At 32.3% G+C, this 20,218-nt stretch overlaps 2 long non-coding RNA genes across 2 annotated transcripts; one reads left to right on the top strand and one right to left on the bottom strand.

The window, feature by feature from the left end:
* The first annotated feature begins 1,886 nt into the window (after positions 1-1,886).
* Positions 1,887-5,084, top strand: LOC136201352 (uncharacterized). Its single transcript, XR_010673799.1, has 4 exons — positions 1,887-2,145; positions 3,770-3,847; positions 3,936-4,079; positions 4,494-5,084. It is a non-coding gene; the product is annotated as an uncharacterized lncRNA (long non-coding RNA).
* A 3,090-nt stretch (positions 5,085-8,174) lies between these two features.
* Positions 8,175-11,561, bottom strand: LOC136201483 (uncharacterized). The gene is made up of 4 exons (XR_010673855.1): positions 11,185-11,561; positions 11,045-11,092; positions 9,329-9,392; positions 8,175-8,573 (listed from the first exon to the last, which is right to left on the bottom strand). It is a non-coding gene; the product is annotated as an uncharacterized lncRNA (long non-coding RNA).
* Positions 11,562-20,218: the final 8,657 nt, after the last annotated feature.

Here is a 20,218-nt window from a genome sequence, read left to right as displayed (position 1 = left end):
GGTGCCACCCTTTTTCCCATGCGATTTCAATTGCGAAAATGACAGCCCCAGCTCAGCAATATGCACAAAGGATTCACCAATGGGGAAGGCGAAACAGCCCTTCGGGAACCCTCTATGGTGTCGAAAAATGCCTCCTGAACCTGCCAAACCTGGTGAGCCTGATGCGGATCCATCTGTGTTGGCTTTGGTCCATCCCGCCGGCGGGGGACCCAGCGAACGATAATTATGTTCGGGGCAGGCCGCTGTCGAATGGTTCCGGGGTCAGCAAAATGTCTAGTCTCACGAACCGAGAGCCATAGCCGGGATTTAGTAATTTGGATTGATATCGTTAAAAAAAGCATGGTTCTGAGTTTTCCGGATCAGCCAAGGGCAAGTGATGATTGCCACTCTCCAAAGGTTCATCAAATGTTTAGGAATCCTTCGATGTTGCAAATCATTGAAGAAGTCGGCGAATGGGCCAGCAGGTGTTATCGTGGAATTGAAGAATTCTCCAGCACCAAACAAATCTTATTTCTGGATTTTGTTTCACACAAATCAATCTACTTATAAAGCTAATTCCTTCTAAAGTTATTGAAAAAGATAATAATTTTGTCCTTATCTTATAAAACAGCTTAATTTTGTCCATTCATAAACTTTTTTGTGAATTTTATTTTGATAATAGAAAATTTAATTTAATTTTATCATTTTCAAAATAATTTCGAATAAAAAGTTTCCACGGAATTTATTAGAAAATGATAAAATTGAACCAATATTTTAGGGCAATGATTAAAAGTAAGCCTTTTTGTAAAATTAGAGGGAAATTCCCAATAACCTCAAGATTAAAATTGAGGTTTTCCTAAAAATAATTTTGACCCATAGTAAAATTATATATGACTCGACAACACCACATGTAATCGATATCATCCTGATTAGGTTAATACGAGATTGAAATGAAATTTTTTGGGTTGGATTACGGTTTAATAATTTTGACACTACTTCGAAATTGACACGACACGATCCCTATAGAAACTCAATAATTGCAACATGTAATATTTATTTTGTAATTTTGTATATTTTTTTATTGGGATAAGCGTCAAATTTAACCATAACGCTTCAATCAAGGTGCATATTTAGCTCCTAACATATGAAGTGATGCAAATAAAACCCTAATTTTTCCAAGCAAGACCAAGTTTAGCCAAGCTCTGTCGAAAATGCAAAAAGACTGGTTACTGTTATTTAATTATCACGTCGTATCTTCCAAACAAGTTTGTCGTTAGATTGAAGCAGTTATATATATTTTTTATTTTTCTTATAACTATATTAATAACACTATAAATATTTAAGAGAATTTGATAAAAAAATTGTGATTAAGTTATATGTAGCAGATTTAGTTTTTAGCATTTTAGCAGAATTTTTATAGTTTTGTTACTAATAAATTAATAAACTAAAGTGATAGTAAAATACTAATAAAACATGTTTTTTCTAATTTTCGGTAAGGTATGACTCAAATTGATCTTACTATCAGAGTTAAATTTGCATAATTTCATACGTTAAGGTTAAATCACAATAGAATTAAGAACGTTAGGGTTAAATTTAAGACTAATATTTGGCCCAAACTGTTACAGTGAGAGACACCATGTGTCACATGTCAAAAAGAAAATAACTTATTGGTAAATACTTGTGAACTTTTAAGAATTTAGAGAACAATTGAAATTTTGAGGTTATTGAAATTAATTATATAAAGATAAAATTGGACAAAAATATGAGGCTATTAAAGATAATTAGACAAAAATAGAAGGTCTAATTTAGAACTTTAAAACTTTAGTGGGTAGGTGAAGTTTGAGAGGAACGGATGACATCACCTATATAACTGGACTTACACCTTTATAGATATCTCTTGTGTGAGATCTGAATAGTAGATAGCCCATATATCAATTATGGATACGGTTAGGATTAGGGTTTATCTTCTCCAGAAAGTGGCATAATCAATTCTATAGAAATCAATACTTAGGATTAGGGCTTATCTTTTCTAGAAAGTTAGCATTCATCAATGCTTTTAGGATCTGATCTCTAACTGCTCTGTCCTCGAGTAAATTTCCAAAGAGAATCAAGCTTAATTCTATAAAAACCCTTCCTCAAGAAAGAAGGGAGGAGCATCAAGTGATGGTCAGTATTTTGATCCTATCTTAATAATTTTTTTTTGCAGGAAACTATTAACAAATCAAATTCCTGCGTTTTTCTTTGTTGGGTTTCATGTTTTAATAGCAATTCTGAAGATATAATGAGTTTTTCAACTACTCTAGCTTGTTATATGTGTTTACAAATGATCTATCATTATTAATTTTTCTTTAATTACTTGTTTTCTATAGTGGTTTTTAAAAAATGATTATGCCAAAAGGTGAGAATTTTAGGATTGTAATTGTGATTTCAATAGATTTATTGTCAAATTTGTTTGTTTGTGAGTGCCTTACATAAGTTGTCTGATGTGTTCTATAAGTTTGTTTTAAACTTGATATGCTCATTTTTGTTAGATGTTGCTCTCTAGTGTGTTTGTTTATATAACCTATCTAATGTGTGAGGATGATATGATTACTTGAAATTGAAACCGCAAGTTTGTTTATGCTTCTGGTGTTATGATAAGTTTTTTTATACAAATCAAGATTGTTTGTTATTTGCTATGATGAAACTATGCTGCTAATGCTTGATCTGAATATTATGTAAATTTCAGCAGACAATTATTTTTGCTGTAATTTCCTGCATTTTCAACTAGTTGAGATTGTGGCTTTGGGAGTAACTATTTTTAGCTTAATTTGCAATGGAGAAAATTGCAGAGTCCAAATCTGTGTTTGTTCATTTAGTAAAGCATTAGCTATTGTTCATTTTAGTTTGACAATGCTAGATGTTTCTCTCAAAATACTAATTTGTTGTTTGTAACAAATGATTAGGAAATTGTTGGTGCCTGATTTTCTCAATTGGTATTATTGTTTTGCTTCAATTCAGTTGCCTACTTTTAGGCGGATTGATTCAACCGATATCATTCATTGCATTTGTAATGACTATATTATCAGCTTTTTTAATTGTTTGATCAACACCGAATGAATTTAATTCCATTGAAGATCTTAATCTATTTCCATTGTTTCCAAGTAAAGAGATTGAATTTAGAGATTAGCATTTTTGAGGAATATATATGTGCTATGTTGCACGGAAACGGAATGCGGAAAATCTACGGAAGAAGAGTTCAACAGAGTATATAAAAATGTAACTTGCTAGAAAAGAAAAATGTCTCCGTTTGTACCGGAAATGGAAGGATGATTTGAGCCATATTAGGAATTCAATTCTTACATTGACTGGCTTTTTAGATACTTAATTAATTCCGATTAAGGAAAACTTATACACAATAATTAGTGATTCATCAAAGAAAGAGAAAGGAATTCTTGTTAGAATTTTTTAGATAATATTTTGGGTGTAGAAAGTGAAAGACACGCCAAATATATAAATAATTATGAACTTTTGAAAGTTCATGAGATTTTTGAGATTATTAAATACAATTGAACAATAATATGGATTATTGAATGTAATTGTATAAGATTATAAGGTTATTTAATGTAATTAGATTAGAATAGAGGGTAATTTAGAACTTAAAAAATGTAGGGGTTGTTTTATGTATGATGCCTATTATTTGATATGAATTCAATATCCCATACAAATAGCCTGACCTACATAAATGCATATTGTAAATGTGGTTGTGCATTAGACATTGATATCTCCAATCTTATGTGCTGTGGATTAGGGTTTACGTTCCACAAAAAGCTGCTCAACAGATCTGGCAGGCAACAAATAAAATCAAATCGAAATCAACATCAAAGAGGTAATAAGAATCATTATTTTATAGATAGCTAGGGTTGTTAAGAACGGAAAATATTCACAAAAATCTGAAAAACCTTAACTATGTGCAGGAAAAACAATGGTGAAGAAACATGAGAACAGCAAAGATCTTTCAGGCTTTCTCAAGAACAAAAAAAGGATATTTTATCAGTGATTGCTGAATGTTGCCGGCGAAAACAATCTCTTCTAACAGCGAGGATGATATGAGACTGCAAGTAAGTTTATGTTTAAATTACTAATTTCTTCTTTAAATATGCATTATTTAAAGGAAATCATTCTAGAGATCTTGTGTTGTTTAGATGCATTTTTGGTTGATTGATCCTACAAAACCATGGTGCTGTACCTAAAAATTAATATTGATCAATTTGTTTAGAGAAGCAGCAGCAACAGAGTACTTAATATCTAGAACACTCTTGGGTATTGTTATGAACCCCGTCCCCCTCTAGGATATTTTGCTCAATGCCATTGCAGATGAGGCTGTTTTATGTCTGAAAAGTCTTGATGCAAACACATTACCTTTAGAAATGTCAGCAGAAATCTCTCTCACTGCTAGGATAGTGGAGAAAGAAGTTTCTTTACAAATGTTCCGCCATAAAAAATTTTCACTGACATATTGCGACATGTTCTAGGATCGTCAAGCTCAAGCGAAGCGCTAGTAATTCCCAGTTTTCCTCATCGAGTGTTCGGGAGTATGAGCATTGTCCCAAGCGCTGTGGATTTTGACTTGGGTGCACGTGAATTATGGGACTGGGATCCTTGCAAAAACGTCCCTGAAGATGACCGTACTATGTTCGTGGCGTTTTCAAGAGGTTTTCCAGTGACGAAGGAAGTTACAACTCTTTTCATTGAGTTAATTGGTGTGGGTGTTGTTGATGTTAAGATGCAAAAAAAATATGCCAGAAAATGAACAACCATTGTTTGGAAAAATGATCCTGGATAGATTTCTCTGTCATATTGGGCGAAAGAACACCTCCATGAGTAATTTTTACATCAGCAGCAGCAACAGAGTAATTCAAAGCAGTAGTAGCAACAGCTAGATGAAGGGACTGCACTACATTGGAAAAAGAGGCAGAATCAAATGGAAGGTAAAGAGAAAAAACACCAAATACAATGGATTCACTATATTTGGAATGTAAGATGTGCAAATGTTGATGAGGTTGCCAAAATAATAAAGACACTTAGAATGAACAAAGGTATAAATAATCCAAGTAGTTGAGATTACAGGCTTTGGTTGTACTTCAGTTTAGAGTTAATGTATCAATATTGCCCACGTTATAATCATCTTGTCTAATCCATGGTTATCTCTGAATTTGAAGGTTGTTTCTATTTATTCAGTTCTTAGGACAACGTAATATGCTAGTTTTTGAAGAATCATTACAGTGTTTTCAGAATTTCCATTAAAACATAAAACCCAACAAAGCAAAAGTGCAAAGATTTACCATAAGGCTAACTGGATTGGTTAAGAAAAATAGGTGCCTACAAAAAAATTTAAGACAAAATCAAAATCCATGTGGGTTTGTTAGCAACAAAAAAAAACAAAAACACATAAATAAATTTTATGAATGAAGAAAAAAAAATATGATGTTAAAAAATTTATAATAATATTTAATATTGGTTTAAAGATATTATATTAAAAAATAATTACAATTTGAAAAAATTAATAATACATTTTTTCAAGTATATTAATTTTGGTGTATATGTAGTTCCAAAACTTCTTTAAAATTAATTAGATTAAATTTGAAACTAAAAGATAAATTTTTTTATGTATATAACTAGAGGCAATTTTAGACTTTCATTTACAAAAACAAATGTAAAGACTAAAGAATTGATTAAGATAAAACTTAGGGAACTTATAATAATATGATGGATTTACTAGCGTGTTAAGTAAATACATAAAAACCTTATAATTATTTACCCTGGTATTTATATATTTTGCGTTTTTTTTTACATGTGGCAAAGTGTCTTTCACTTTCTACATCCCGAAGATTCTATTGAGATATAAGCAGCGCCAGCTCTGCCTTTAGGAATAGAGCGGCCGCCTAGGTGCGCCAAAAAATAGGTGCATATATAATAATTTTTTCATATATGAATAATATTTTATTGATTAGTTGTATTATCTGTTAAAAATAAATAAAAATTAACATCGAATATAAATTTTAATTAGCAATTTTACATCTAAAAAGGTCATGGCAAATTTTAGATAATAATATTGTTATGTTTTATGATTATTTTTTTCTTTTTTCCCAAATTTTAAAGTTACACGGTATTTTTCATTTTTTTAGGAAAAGGTTTATATCATTGCATTAGATGATATTTGGAAGATTTTAAGTGATTGACAAATATTAGTTAATTCAGTTTTTTCTAATTTTCAGTAAGGTAGAGCTAAAATTGATCTTACTTGGAAAGGCTATATGTGCATTTTTCTTAAAATGTTTGGGTTAAAGTTATAATAATATAAACATATAATCTTGTAACTCAACTTTCTCATTTATACAACAAAAAATTGTACTAATGTTTTTAGTTACTTCTCTAACAATAATAGAGGGTATTGGATGAAATTAGATATGAATGTGGGTCATTAGGAACTTTTAAAAATTGAGGCAAAGGGCAACAAATAAAGAGGCAACAAATGTGGGAGCAGTTAAGGTTTTGAGCCAAATAAAGAGGAAACAAATGTATTAAGCTGAAACAATGTGTATGCACAAATGCCATGCGACCATAGGAATAATACATTAGATTCCATTAGAATACTATACTTGTTCAGTTATTTTTACAATGTTGCTGGTAGCTAATAGATATTAGCTAATATATTGGATTGCTTTTGTACTCATAGGGTAAATAAGTATATAGTTATACAAACACACATATACAAACAGTGCTCCATGTACAGTTAAAGATATGATGGTTCTTCCTAGTAAAAAATATATTGGTACCGTTATGCAAACAGATAGTGTTCCCTTCAGTGAATCTTCATATATGCCCTTAAAAGAATGCAATTTCAGAAATGCTCATCTATAAATTCACTCTCTTTCCTTGGAAACGTTGGAAATACATTAAGATGTCAAATGGAATTTAATTGACTCTCTTTATCAGTGATGGATCAAAGAATTTAAATTAAAAACATCTCATATAGTTACAAATCAAGTTACCTTTCAAGAATCGCATGCATAGTTTTATCATAGACAAACTAATTATGATAGAAACAAAAATTAGCATAGCAACAATGTTTAAAACAAAGTTAAGAAATTTCCAGCAAATTTCACTTAAAACATAAAGTTGTATCAGTTAAATAGATTGTTCAGTAACTTGTTTTTCGGTACATTCTGTCATATCTTGTTCTTCAGCTGGAGCACATTGTGACATTGTGTCATCTCTTCTTTAAAAGGCAACTTCTCCGGTTCACTCGTGCTCAAAACAGGACCACCAGACCCTGTATCCATGTAAATTGGTTCTTCATGCAAAGGGCATTTCTTTCTATACTCGGTGAATTCTTTAGTTGTCTCATTCAAAGCTTTTTCATAGCCATCTAAGAGATTTCTCGTCATGTATAGTTTGTGTTTGAGCCTAGAAGTCTCCATATGTCTTCTTTGTTGCTCCTCCATCTTCGCCTTGTGCAAATTATAAACCATGTTATTCTGATGATCGAACTCGCTAAGAAACATTTGTTGTTGGATACTCGAGTTTTGATAAGCCTGCTCTTTCGCATGATAGGACATCCCAGCTTTTTCCAAGACTTGTTGCATTTGCTCCATATACATATGGAATTCGGATGTTGACTTCAAATTATTATCCCAACGTCCAGGAAAAACAATAATATAAAGAAGTGATTATAGTTCAGGTTCGGATGTGAAAACCACTAGTACCAAAGAAAAATGACACTTTCTTAATGCATATTTATAAATAGTAAACAGCTGGCAAATAAAAAAAAACTATAACTTGAACAAGCATGTGAGAGTTTTTCTGGAGGTAGTCATAAGGGTCAGATTTGACTCTTACAGTACTTCCTACTATCTTTTCTTCAAATGTTTATGAATCCCGGAGAAGCTCCTGAACTAAACTCTTTTTCAAACAGATAAGTTTAATATTATCAAGAATATGGCAGATTGGTAGCAAATTCAATTTTGGCTGTTGTTCGCTGTTTGAAATTAATTGCATTAGTGTTAATGGGTATCTTCTTGCCTTTGTTCTTTATTTGTTGCTAGTTTTCTGAACAAATAAAGAACAAAGGCAAGGAGATATTCATTAACACTAATGCAATTAATTTCAAACAGCGAACAACAGTCAAAATTGAATTTGCTATCACTCTGCCATTATTCCTGATAATATTAAACTTATCTATTTGAAAAAGAGTTTAGTTCAGGAGCTTCTGAGGATTCAGAAAATTTGAAGAAAAGATAGTAGGAAGTATTGTAAGATTCAAATCTGACCCTTTGACTACCTCCAGAAAAACTCTCACATGCTTTTTCAAGTTATAGGTATTTATCTGTTAGATGTTTCCTATTTATAAATATGCATTAAGAAAGTGTCATTTTCTTTGGTACCAGTGGTTTTCACATCCGAACATGAACTATAATCACTTCTTTATATTATTGTTTTTCATGGATTGATACTTCCAATGTACCTATTTCGAAGACTTGTGACTATCTGGTGATTTTGCATCCCTGAACTAATAAAAGGAGTTTGTGAAGCTTCTATGACAAGTACTCCCTCTGTTCCAAAATACATGCCTGTTAAGGTTAATGCACACTAATTAAGAAATGCAATTAATTTTAAGTGAAAGACTTTGTTACCCTTATATTAATTGCATCTACTAGTAACTTTATCTATTCCCAAGGCAAAAAGTCAACTAAAATAGAGGTATATTTGGTCAAAGCAAATTAATGTGCATAAATTGAAGCAAAATATCATGTATTGTGGAACAAAAAAAAAATTCTCTAGAAAGACATGTATTGTGGAACGATGGAGTATAAGACTCTCCGAACTACCACTGGAAAGCCCGCCTGCTAGCTCATATAGAAAGTAATTTCCAAATAACATTAGTCCCTATGTGAATCTCTTCCTGACCAGCCAGAACCAACAGACTATGCATTTTAATTATAGTCTTCTTTTTACACTTACAAAATAATTAATTGAATTTTACTATGACAATTAATTAAATTGAATTATAATTGGTTATAAACAAATAAAGTTTTCAAACTAGAAATTCAATTGAATTGGAAGACTATTACTATTCCACAAAAATTATGATTATATTTATAATTACAGAGAATCTTTTTTGACAGTTAGAAAACAATTAGTAAGCCCCAAACCTCATTACCAGTAATTCATGGAATATAGTGATGTTGTTCCTAGCATTCAACTAATATTAGATAAGCATATTTCCCAATAGCATAGATTAGGTGTATAATCTTCACAATTCTCATTGAACCCTAAAATTCAACAGGTGAAAAGTCCAAAGATTTACCAGAAAGAATTATGCTTCTAAAATTCAATAGCTTTTAACAAGTTGCTCGGAAACAAAATATTTCCTGCAAAAAAAAAAAATTCATTATAGAATCAAAATCCAATGAGCAACAAATAGTAAATGCCAACAAAAAGTCAAAAATAACTTGGAATTGGCCAATTCAAATATAGTGCTTTGTGCTAATAATATTTTAGCAGATAAAGTCATGGAGTTTATTAATAGTCAAGATGATTTTGCAGGGTTCATGACCATCACTTGATGAGATTCTGAAGGCATTGTTGAATGCTCATTTAATTGGTTTTCATAGATTTGAGATCACAACAACTTTCCAGATTTGAGATCTATCGGGGGAGGTATCATTAGAATGCACACACATTTACAGAGAAGAGAAGAGAGGGACGGAGAAAACCAAAGTTGTGAAGTAAGTAAAGTTATATAGGCGAGACCATTTGTGTGAGATATTTAATCAGTATCAAATAATAAGTTTCATACATTCCAACAACCCTCTAAATTTTTAAAAGTGCTAAATTACTCTCTATTCTTATCTAATTACATTCAATAACATTATATTCTTATCCAATGCCATTCAATAACCTTTATATTTGTCCAATTGTATAATCTCAAAACTTCAACTATCCCCATGAAATCACAAGAGTTCATAATTATTTATATATTTGAAGTTTTTTTTTTACATGTGGCCGAGCATGTATCTAACTTTCTACATCCAAAAGATTCTATTCAGAAATAAGGGGTTATTGAATGCAATCAAACAAGAATAAGAGACCATTTAGAACTTTTGAAAGTTCGGGGGAGCTTAAAGGCAATCAAACAAGAATAAGAGAGTAAAATCGTCTCATAATTTTATTGGTAGATAATTTATTGGTGATGATCAAACAATTAAACAAACATATAATATAGTCATTACAAATGCAATGAATTATTACCAGAAAATATCAAACAAGAATAAAGAAGAAGCATAAAAAGTGCATGAGTTGAATCAATCTGCCTAAAAGTAGGCAACTGAATTGAAGAAAAATAATAATACCATTTCAGAAATCAGACACCAACAACTTCCTGATCATTGCCAAACTAAAATGAACAATTGCTAATGCTTTATTAAGCTAAAAATTGTTACTCCTAAAATTGCAATGCATGCATGTGGTGTATTTGCCAAAACCTACTAAACAAAATTTAAAGGCTTGTGAGACCCAACTCTATATATACTCTTACAACTATTGGTAAGTTTTCCATGTGGGATAGGAAAAGAGCTCTTAAGAGCAAAGTCCCTAATAACAAATACACCCCCACCAATCAAATTCATTTTCTTCAAAACAAAGCCATTTTCTCACATTCAGATCAAGTGTCACAAGCATAGTTTCATCATAAGAAATAACAAACAAGCTTGATTTGTGTCAAAAAACATATCATAACAAAAGAAGCATAAACAAACTTGTGGTTTCAATTTCAAGTAATCATATCACCCTAACACATTAGATAGGTTATATAATGCACTCATAAACAAACACACCAGAGAGAAACATCTAATAAAAAAAATTAGCATATCAAGTTTAAGACAAACTTGTAGGGTTTCAAATAATCATATCATCATAGAACCAATGAGACAGCTTATGTAAGCCACTCATAAGCAAAACTCATTATATCGTCAGAATTGCCATTAAAACATAAAACCCAACAAAGAAAAGTGCAAAGATTCACCATAAACAATTGTACGCAGTAATTTGATTTGTTAAGCAAGATAGTTTCCTGCAAAAAAAAAAGACATGATCAAAATACATATGGATTGGTGAGCAACAAAAAACAAAAACACATAAAGAAGTTACAATTGCTCAATTCACCTGTAAACAAACACAACCCTTTTTTGCTAATAATATTTTAGCAGATAAAGTTATGGAGGTTATTAATCAGGAAGATGATTTTGTAGGGTTCATAACCATCACTTGATGCTCCTCCCTTCTTTCTTGAGGAAGGGTTTCTACCGAATTAAGCTTGATTCAGATTTGGAAATTTACCCAACGAACGAGCAGTTAGAGATCAGATCCTAAAAGCATTGTTGAATGCTAACTTGATAGAGAAGATAAACCCTAATTCTAACCATTGATTTCTATAGATTTGATTACGCCACTTTCTGGAGAAGATATAAGGGCTATCTGCTATTCAGATCTCAAAGAGGAGATACCTATGAACATTGGGTAACCCTAATTTCTATTCGGCCATTGAGAAGAGCAAAGGTGTAAGTCCAGTTATATAGGTGATGTCATCCCTTACTCTCAAACCTCACTTACTCACTAAAGTTTTAAAGTTCTAAATTACACCCTTTATTTTTGTGTAGTTATCTTTAATAACCTCCTATTTTTGTCCAATTGCATTTAATAACTTCTATCTTTATATAATTAAATTCGAAAGCCTCAAAACTTCAATTGTTCTCTAAATTTTTAAAAGTTCATAAGTATTTACCTATAATTTATTTTATTTTTTTACATGTGACACAGGGTGTATCTCACTGCAAGAGTTTGGGCCAAATATTAGTCTTTAATTTAACCCTAATATTTTTAAGTGTAGTGTTGATTTAACCTTAACGTACAAAATGGTGCAAATTTAATATTTCCAAGTAAGATCAATTTTATTCCTACGTTATCGAAAATTAGAAAAAACATGTTTTATTAGTATTTTACTACCACTTTAGGTTATTAGTTTATTACTAAAAAAACATTGTAAAATTCTGCTAAAATGATAAAAACTAAATCTGCTAAATATAAATTAATCACAACTTTTTTTATCAAATTGTGTAAAATATTACAGTGTTATTAATATAATTATAAACCACAATTAAAAAATATATGAAACTGCTTCGATTTATTGACAAACTTATTTGCAAGATATGATGTGACAATTAAATAACAGTAAACCAATCTTTTTAAATTTTCAACAGCGCTTGGCTAAAATTGGTCTTGCTTGAAAAAATTAGGATTTAATTTGCATCACTTCATATGTTAGGGGCTAAATATGCACTTTGATTGAAGCGTTATGGTTAAATTTGACCCTTATCCCAATAAAAAAATGTACAAAAACTTACAACATAAATATCACATGTTGCAATTATTGAGTTTGTATTGTGATCATGTCGTGTCAATTTCGAATTAGTGTCGAAATGATTAAACCGTAGTCCAAACCAAAAAATTGGATATCAATCTCGTATTAACCTAATCGGGATAGTATCGATTAGGTGTGGTGTTGTCGAGTCATATATGATTTTAATTTGGATCAAATTTATTTTTAGGAAAACCTCACTTTTAATCTTCAGGTTATTAGGATTCTCCCTCTCATTTTATAAAATGTCTTAATTTTTATCCTTACGGTAAAATATTGGTTCAATTTTATCATTTTCTAATAAATTTCGTGGACACGTTTTATTCGAAATTATTTTGAAAATGATAAAATTAAATCAAATTTTCTATTATCAAAATAAAAATCACAAAAAAATTATGAATGGACAAAATTAACTTGTTTTATAAGATAAGGACAAAATCATTATTTTTTTCAACGACTTTGGAAGGAGTTAGGCTTATAAGTACTTAATTGAGAAAAATAATGGATTAAACAAAATAAAATCACATGATATGCATACTATGTTTGTGCTCGGTTTTTGAAAGGATATTGCAATTAAAAAAGTTGTTAAAATTTATTAATTATAAGATTGAGTAGATTGATTTGTCTGAAACTAAATCTAAAAATAAGATTTCTTTGGTGCTGTCAGTATCCCATTGTTTTTAGAAGAAAGAGTGGAGCCCGTGGCAAGAAAAAAACATATCTTATCCCTAATTTTCTTTAATCTGGCGACCAAGTTATAGGGAAGCTTAAACTACTCTTAGTTCGCTAATAATGGAATTTGAGGGCAAACTCCAAATATGAGAAACTCCAAATAATCATTTGGAATTGGAAATTGAACATCACTGGGTGCACATGTCTAGAACAACATATTCATTTACTAATTTAGAACAAAATTAGTTTCATTGCATTCCACTAATATATCAAAGAATTGAGCAATGCTTACATAATCTCGTCTCTAACTTGCAGAGTTTGATAAATTTCCGACGAGGAAAATGAACTACTTATGAAGAAACCAAGCTCAACTCGGTAGGAACACTTCCTCAAAAATGTAAGGAGGACCATAGAGTGATGGTCATGAACCCATACAAAAGCATCTTCAAGATTAATAACCTTCATAACCCTATGTGCAAAAATTTTATTAGCAGAAACATATGCTTGCCACAACAACTTGTCAAAGCCATCACTCTTGTCAAGGCACATATTGGACATTAAAGCTGGATGACCACCATTTCTTCTTGCAGCAACCAGATGATGGAGCATCTGAATCTCCATTGCTGCGTCCATCTTTCTTAGAAAAAAAAACTTTGAGCAATCATCGCCATCTGAATCTCCTTGCTTTGGATTTCCACTAACTACGGACGGGATGCAAAAATAAGGATCACGATCTAAAAGCAGGATGCGGTTTTAATTATAATAAAACAAATGGATAATCTAAGACATCCACATAAAGGCATTTGCTTTTAAGAAATGCCCTCGACCGAGTTAGATTTCATCATGTACGGGAACATATCAACTTCAACCAACATCAATCTTAAACTTTTTCAAATTAACCAAAAAAGGTCTCCAGTTCATGACTATAACATGTAGATCAAAGACGAAACAACCATAAAAACAGAATTAATTTCTTCATCTGTTTTATAATTAATTAATTAATTATTATCTTCATCTTGTCTCAATGGAATCTAAAATATTCTAACAAGAATTCCTTTCTCTTTCTCTGATGAATCACTGATTATTGCGCATAAGTTTTCCTAAATCGGAATTAACTAAGCATCTAAAAAGCCAGTGAACGTAAGAATTGAATTCCTAACATGGCTCAAATCATCCTTCCATTTCCTATACAGACGGAGACATTTTTCTTTTCCAGCAAGTTACATTTTTATATACTATGTTGAACTCTTCCTCCTTAGCTTTTTAGCATTTCGTTTCAAATTCAGTTTCAGTGCAACATAGCACATATATAATCCTCAAAAATGTTCATCTCATAATTCACTCTCTTTACTTGGAAACAATGGAAATAGATTAAGATGTTCAATGGATTTAAATTCATTCGGTGTTGATCAAACAATTAAAGTACCCATATAATATAGTCATTACAAATACAATGAATTACTACCAGAAAATACCAAACAAGAATACAGGAGAAGCATAAAAAGTACATGAGTTGAATCAATCTGCCTAAAAGTATGCAACTGAATTGAAGCAAAACAATAATACCATTTCAGAAAATCAGACGCCAACAACTTCGTGATAATTTGTTACAAACAACAAATTAGTATTTTGAGAGAAATATCTAGCATTGCCAAACTAAAATGAACAATTGCTAATGTTTTACTAAATGAACAAACACGATTTGGACTCTGCAATTTTCTCCATTGCAAATTAAGCTAAAAATGGTTACTCCCAAAGCCGCAATCTCAACTAGTTGGAAATGAATGAAATTACAACAAAGATAATTGTCTGATGAAATTTAGATAATATTCAGATCAAGCATCACCAGCATAGTCTCATCACAGCAAATAACAAACAATCTTGATTTGTATCAAAAAACTTATCATAACAAAAAAAAAAGCATAAGCAAACCTATGGTTTCAATTTCAAGTAATCATATCATCCGGACACATCAAATAGCTAGGTTATATAGAAAAACACACCAGAGAGCAACATCTAATAACAAAAATTAGCATATCCAGTTTAAAACAAACATATAGGGTTTCAAATAATCATATCATATCATTATAGAACACATCAGACAGCTTATGTAAGCCACTCATAAGCAAACACATTTAACAATAGATCTATTGAAATCACAATTACAATCCTCAAATTCTCACCTTTTGGCATAATCATTTTAAAAAAACCACTATAGTAAACAAGTAATTAAAGAAAGATTAATAATGATACACCATTTGTAAACACATATAATAAGATAGGGTAGCGGCAAAACTCATTATATCTTCAGAATTGCCATTAAAACATAAAACCCAACAAAGAAAAAGTGTAAAGATTACCATAAACAATTGTAAGCAGTAATTTGATTTGTTAAGCAAGATAGTTTCCTGCAAAAAAAAAAGATAGGATCAAAATACATATGGATTAGTGAGCAACAAAAAAACAAAAATACATAAAGAAGTTACAGTTGCTCAATTCACCTATAAACAAACACAACCCTTTTTTGCTAATAATATTTTAGCAGATAAAGTTATGGAGGTTATTAATCCGGAAGATGATTTTGTAGGGTTCATAACCATCACTTGATGCTCCTCCCTTCTTTCTTAAGGAAGGGTTTCCACCGAATTAAGCTTGATTCAGATTTGGAAATTTACCCAACGAACGAGCAGTTAGAGATCAGATCCTAAAAGCATTGTTGAAATGCTAACTTGATAGAGAAGATAAACCCTAATTCTAACCATTGATTTCTATAGATTTGATTACGCCACTTTCTGGAGAAGATAAACCCTAATCCTAACTTGATTGTTATTAATGAAATAGGGAGTGTACGAGAAGGGGCATATTGATTGAATATTTAAATAGTGTGTTCTTCTGATGCATGTTAAGAATCATATGATGTTAAATTCAAAAATAGTTTAAGAATTAATTGAATATGTTATAACTAAAAAAAATTGTTGCAAATGAAGTTTTTGATCTTGTGCCTTTTAGCTTTTGTTTTTTTGTAGAACTTAAGTTTTCGAAAGTAGCTTTTATATCTCTAAAAGTATGGACATTTAGATTCAAAGTCTATACAACCATGAACTTAAAAGTATGGACTTTTATTTTATCATTAATCTGAAATCTGATGCTCCGAATTGAAAGTTGATGTTGTGATTCTTGCTACAGGTTATGACGGAAAGAAAAAGCTCAAGGACAATGTCAATTTAAGTTTTCAAAACTAAAAACTTGTTTTAAAATAATTTAGGGATCTGAGACTGGAATGGACAATGCTTCTTCAAACCAAATATCAGAAGCTTCCTAGAAGTGAGTGGCAAACAATCTCCCATGAATTGGTATGCATCCATTTTTTTTATTAGTCCAGGTGGTTTATAATAGAATTTATGTTAAAATACATACTAACTTTAATTTTCTTCTAAACTCCTGACATAAAGGAATCATTGTCAGACAACCAAGAAAAAATGCCATTGATGGACACAAAGATAGATGTTTAAACAGATGTAATACTTTAATGGAACTCTTGATGAAGGCTTGAAGGAACTACATGAAGTTCCTAGTCATGGCAATAGGATTGTCAAAGACCTCACCATTGTTGAGAACCTGCAGCAAAATATTAAGTTACCAAAACCGTCAGGGAAAACAAGAAGATATTGCAGAAAGCAGCAACTGCATAAAAAAAAAGCCAAAAGTAGAAGGGTTGGAGATGAAATAAGAGAGTCCATTGATTGGAATGCTTTGGAAAAAGAGGCAGAATCAAATGGAAGGTAAAGAGGAAAAACATCAAATACATATGCTTTTTAAGATGTGCAGATGTTGATTTGGTTGCCAAAGGCGAAATGGATAAAAAAAGGAGAAGTTCAGAACAAGAGGCTATGGGGGAATTGCTGCCGGAGGAGATTGTGACATAAATTCTATTAAGGTTGCCTCGGAAATCTCTTTTGAGATTTAAGCATGCTTTCTATTCATGTCTTTTGTACATAGAAGATTATGATGGCACTATAAATACTGAAGGATTTGATTTTCCATATGAGTTTTTTTTTATCATGAAAAGTGGATTTGTGTCAGCCTTTGTAACTTTTGTGATGGATTAATATGCTTCCTTAGAGATCAAAGGTCCAAATGAGTATAAGATAATACAATCTCCATTGATTTCAAATATTTCAAATGGAGATTGTATTATTTTATACTCACATGGGCCTTTGATCTCTATTAATCCATCACACGACTTAGAAACACTGACAGGAATCAGCTTTTCATCACCAAAAAAAATTATATGGAAAATCAAATCCTTCAGGTATACTGCTATCATAATCTTCTTTGTAAAAAGACATGAATAGGAAGCATGCTTAAATCTCAAAAGAGATTTCACAGGCAACCTTAATAGAATTTCTGTCACAATCTCCTCCAGTAACAATTCCATCATAGCCTCTTGTTCTGAATTTCTGCTTTTTAAGAATGAACAACATCCTTGCAAGACGAATAAATGTATAAATATTCCAAACTTATATGTATTAATGGGATGCTCTCTAATCTAATATGTATATAATCAGTGTTTAGAACATTATCTTTGCTGTTAAACTCTTGTCTTTGCTGCAAGCCTTTGGATTATAATATATGTTCATTGCATTTAATTCTATTGAACATCTTAATCTATTTCCATTGTTTCCAAGTAAATATAGTGCATTTGTTGATTAGAGGGTTATATATATGATATGTTGCATAGAGATGGAAAAGGACACAAGAGAATCTTTATTTCTAAAAATATAGCTAGGAAACAGAAAAGAAACTGGAACGGAAACACTAATGAGAAAGATTTTATGTGCAATATATTTATGTTCATCTAATATTACTGCCATTTAAGTTGCGTTCCTTACTGAAAAATCGAATTTAGTTGGTATAAATGTAGGACTAGCTGTTTTGAAAATATAAGCAACCTATGTTACTAAATGTGAATAAAATCATTGATATCCTTCTCTTGTTCATTATTTCCAGTTGTTTTCTTATAATAAAAAATGTAATCTACTTTTTAGATTTTGATTCTTATTTTGCATCCTCCCTTTAAATAATAAGAATCCGAAGCAAGGAGATTAAGACGGTGATGACTGCTCCCATAATTGTGTTTGAAACATGTGGTGGTGATGCACAAAATAATGGAGATTCAGATGCTTATAAAGATTCAAATTAGAGCCAGTGGTCATTTAGCTTGGATGAGGATTCACTATGTCCCCTTATCACGGTGATCATTTTGACAAGTTGGTGGGACAAGCATATATTTCTGCCAATAAATTTTTTGCACATCCGGTTATAGAGGTTATTAGCCCTCAAGCTGATTTTGTATGGATTCATGATCATCACTTTAACTTATCTGAATATCTATTTTTATGTAGATGTCATGTAGGACTTAGGAGTAATCATGTGTCAATTGGATTATTTTTTTGATGGAAATGAGGAGGGAGCGAATGCTCCGACCCGATTTATTAAGAGGAAAGTCAAAAAATTACAGAGCTAAACAGAATAAAGAATGATGACAAAAATTAGTTGAACCTATAAGAGGCTCGACCAGAGCTGTTGTCTGCCAGTAGAAATTTACAAAAAACTGGAGGGGCATCCCACCAACGCTCTCCTGTATTGTTGCGGGCGTAGTTCGCTAGACGGTCGGCAACTTGATTACCTTCCCGGTAAGTGTGGGAGAAGGACACTTGCATTTTCTTCAATTTCTTGTTAGAATCTGACCATGCAGTAATTAACTCCCACGGAACCCTGCTCGTGCGTGACCGCATGATCGTAATGACATATGACGAGTCGCTTTCAATCCAAAGCCGATTCCAACCCTGATTATAAGCGCAAGAGATTGCCGCGATTGCCGCCTTTAGCTCTGCAATGTGTGCAAGAGGCGCTGCTGTTGGAAAAGTGAAAGCTCCCAGCATCTTCCCTGAGCTGTCCCTGAATATTCCCCCACATCCGGCCGTTGTGTTCATGACCGAGGCGTCTGTATTCGCCTTTATCCAGCCCGTTGGTGGCGGTTGCCATTTGACCGGAATGATCTTCGGAGCTTTCTGAAGTCTAGGTTTGAGGGCCATCGAGTAAAGAATCTTCCCCTCGATCGTTGCATTCCAAACAGAGCCTTTCTCAAAGTGATCAGCGTGCCTTATTTGATACCATAGAGACCTGAACATTACATGAATATTGGGTATAACATTGTTAAAGAAACAGTCGTTCCTAACTCTCCACATGACCCAAACTACATGAACAATCGCGCTTATCCAGAGGTTTTTTATCTGCGGGCTGAACCTCATCTTCAGTGCCTGATCCACAAAATCACGAAAATCATCATCATATCGAAGCCGCCTCCCAAACAGTGTAGCAATGCCCTGCCAAAGCTGCTTTGCATATTTACATCTTATCATTAGATGTTCAAGGCTTTCCTCCTGCACCAAACAGTAACAGCAGCGGGAAACGATCACCATTCCCCTTGATTTCAAACTGTCATGCGTGGGGAGCCTCCCCATGTAAGCTCGCCAAAGAGTTAAAGAGTGCGATGGGGGGATAGTCGGTTGCCATATCAGATTAATCGTACAGTTCTGTGGCGGGTTCTGCAGCCATTTATAGAAGAGCTTAACCGTGAAAATACCATCTGAGGCACGTCGCCAATAACACTTATCTTTGTGATCTCCACTTCCGCTAATCAGATTTACCGCCTCTGCGGTTTCCGTGCTTAAATCCGGCATGTTTGTCCATCGGTCATCAAAACGGAAATCTCTCGTGCTATCGCGGAATTTGGCTCTTTCAGATCTACTAATCCCCATCTGATCAGCAATGGTTGGGATAATCCATTCGGCATTCCAAAAGGAGAGATTCGTATCCGTGCCCAGTAGCCAACAACAGTTATCTCTCGGAGTGTTGTAGACGTTTTTGATAGAACACCAAACCGAAGAGAGGGCAGGGATCTTCCTTGGTAAGCCAGCCAAGTTTATGAAACGAGATCGTAAGGTATTGAAGCATAAAGAATCCTCAGTCAGCACTCCCCAAGCAAGCTTCCCCGTGAGCGCCATATTCCAAATCTCAAGTTTTTTAATACATAGACCTCCTTCC

Source organism: Euphorbia lathyris, chromosome 7, assembly GCF_963576675.1.
Source record: "Euphorbia lathyris chromosome 7, ddEupLath1.1, whole genome shotgun sequence".
NCBI lineage: Eukaryota > Viridiplantae > Streptophyta > Magnoliopsida > Malpighiales > Euphorbiaceae > Euphorbia > Euphorbia lathyris.
Note: the sequence above shows the minus strand (reverse complement) of the source record. Positions and strands in the feature narration are given on the sequence as shown.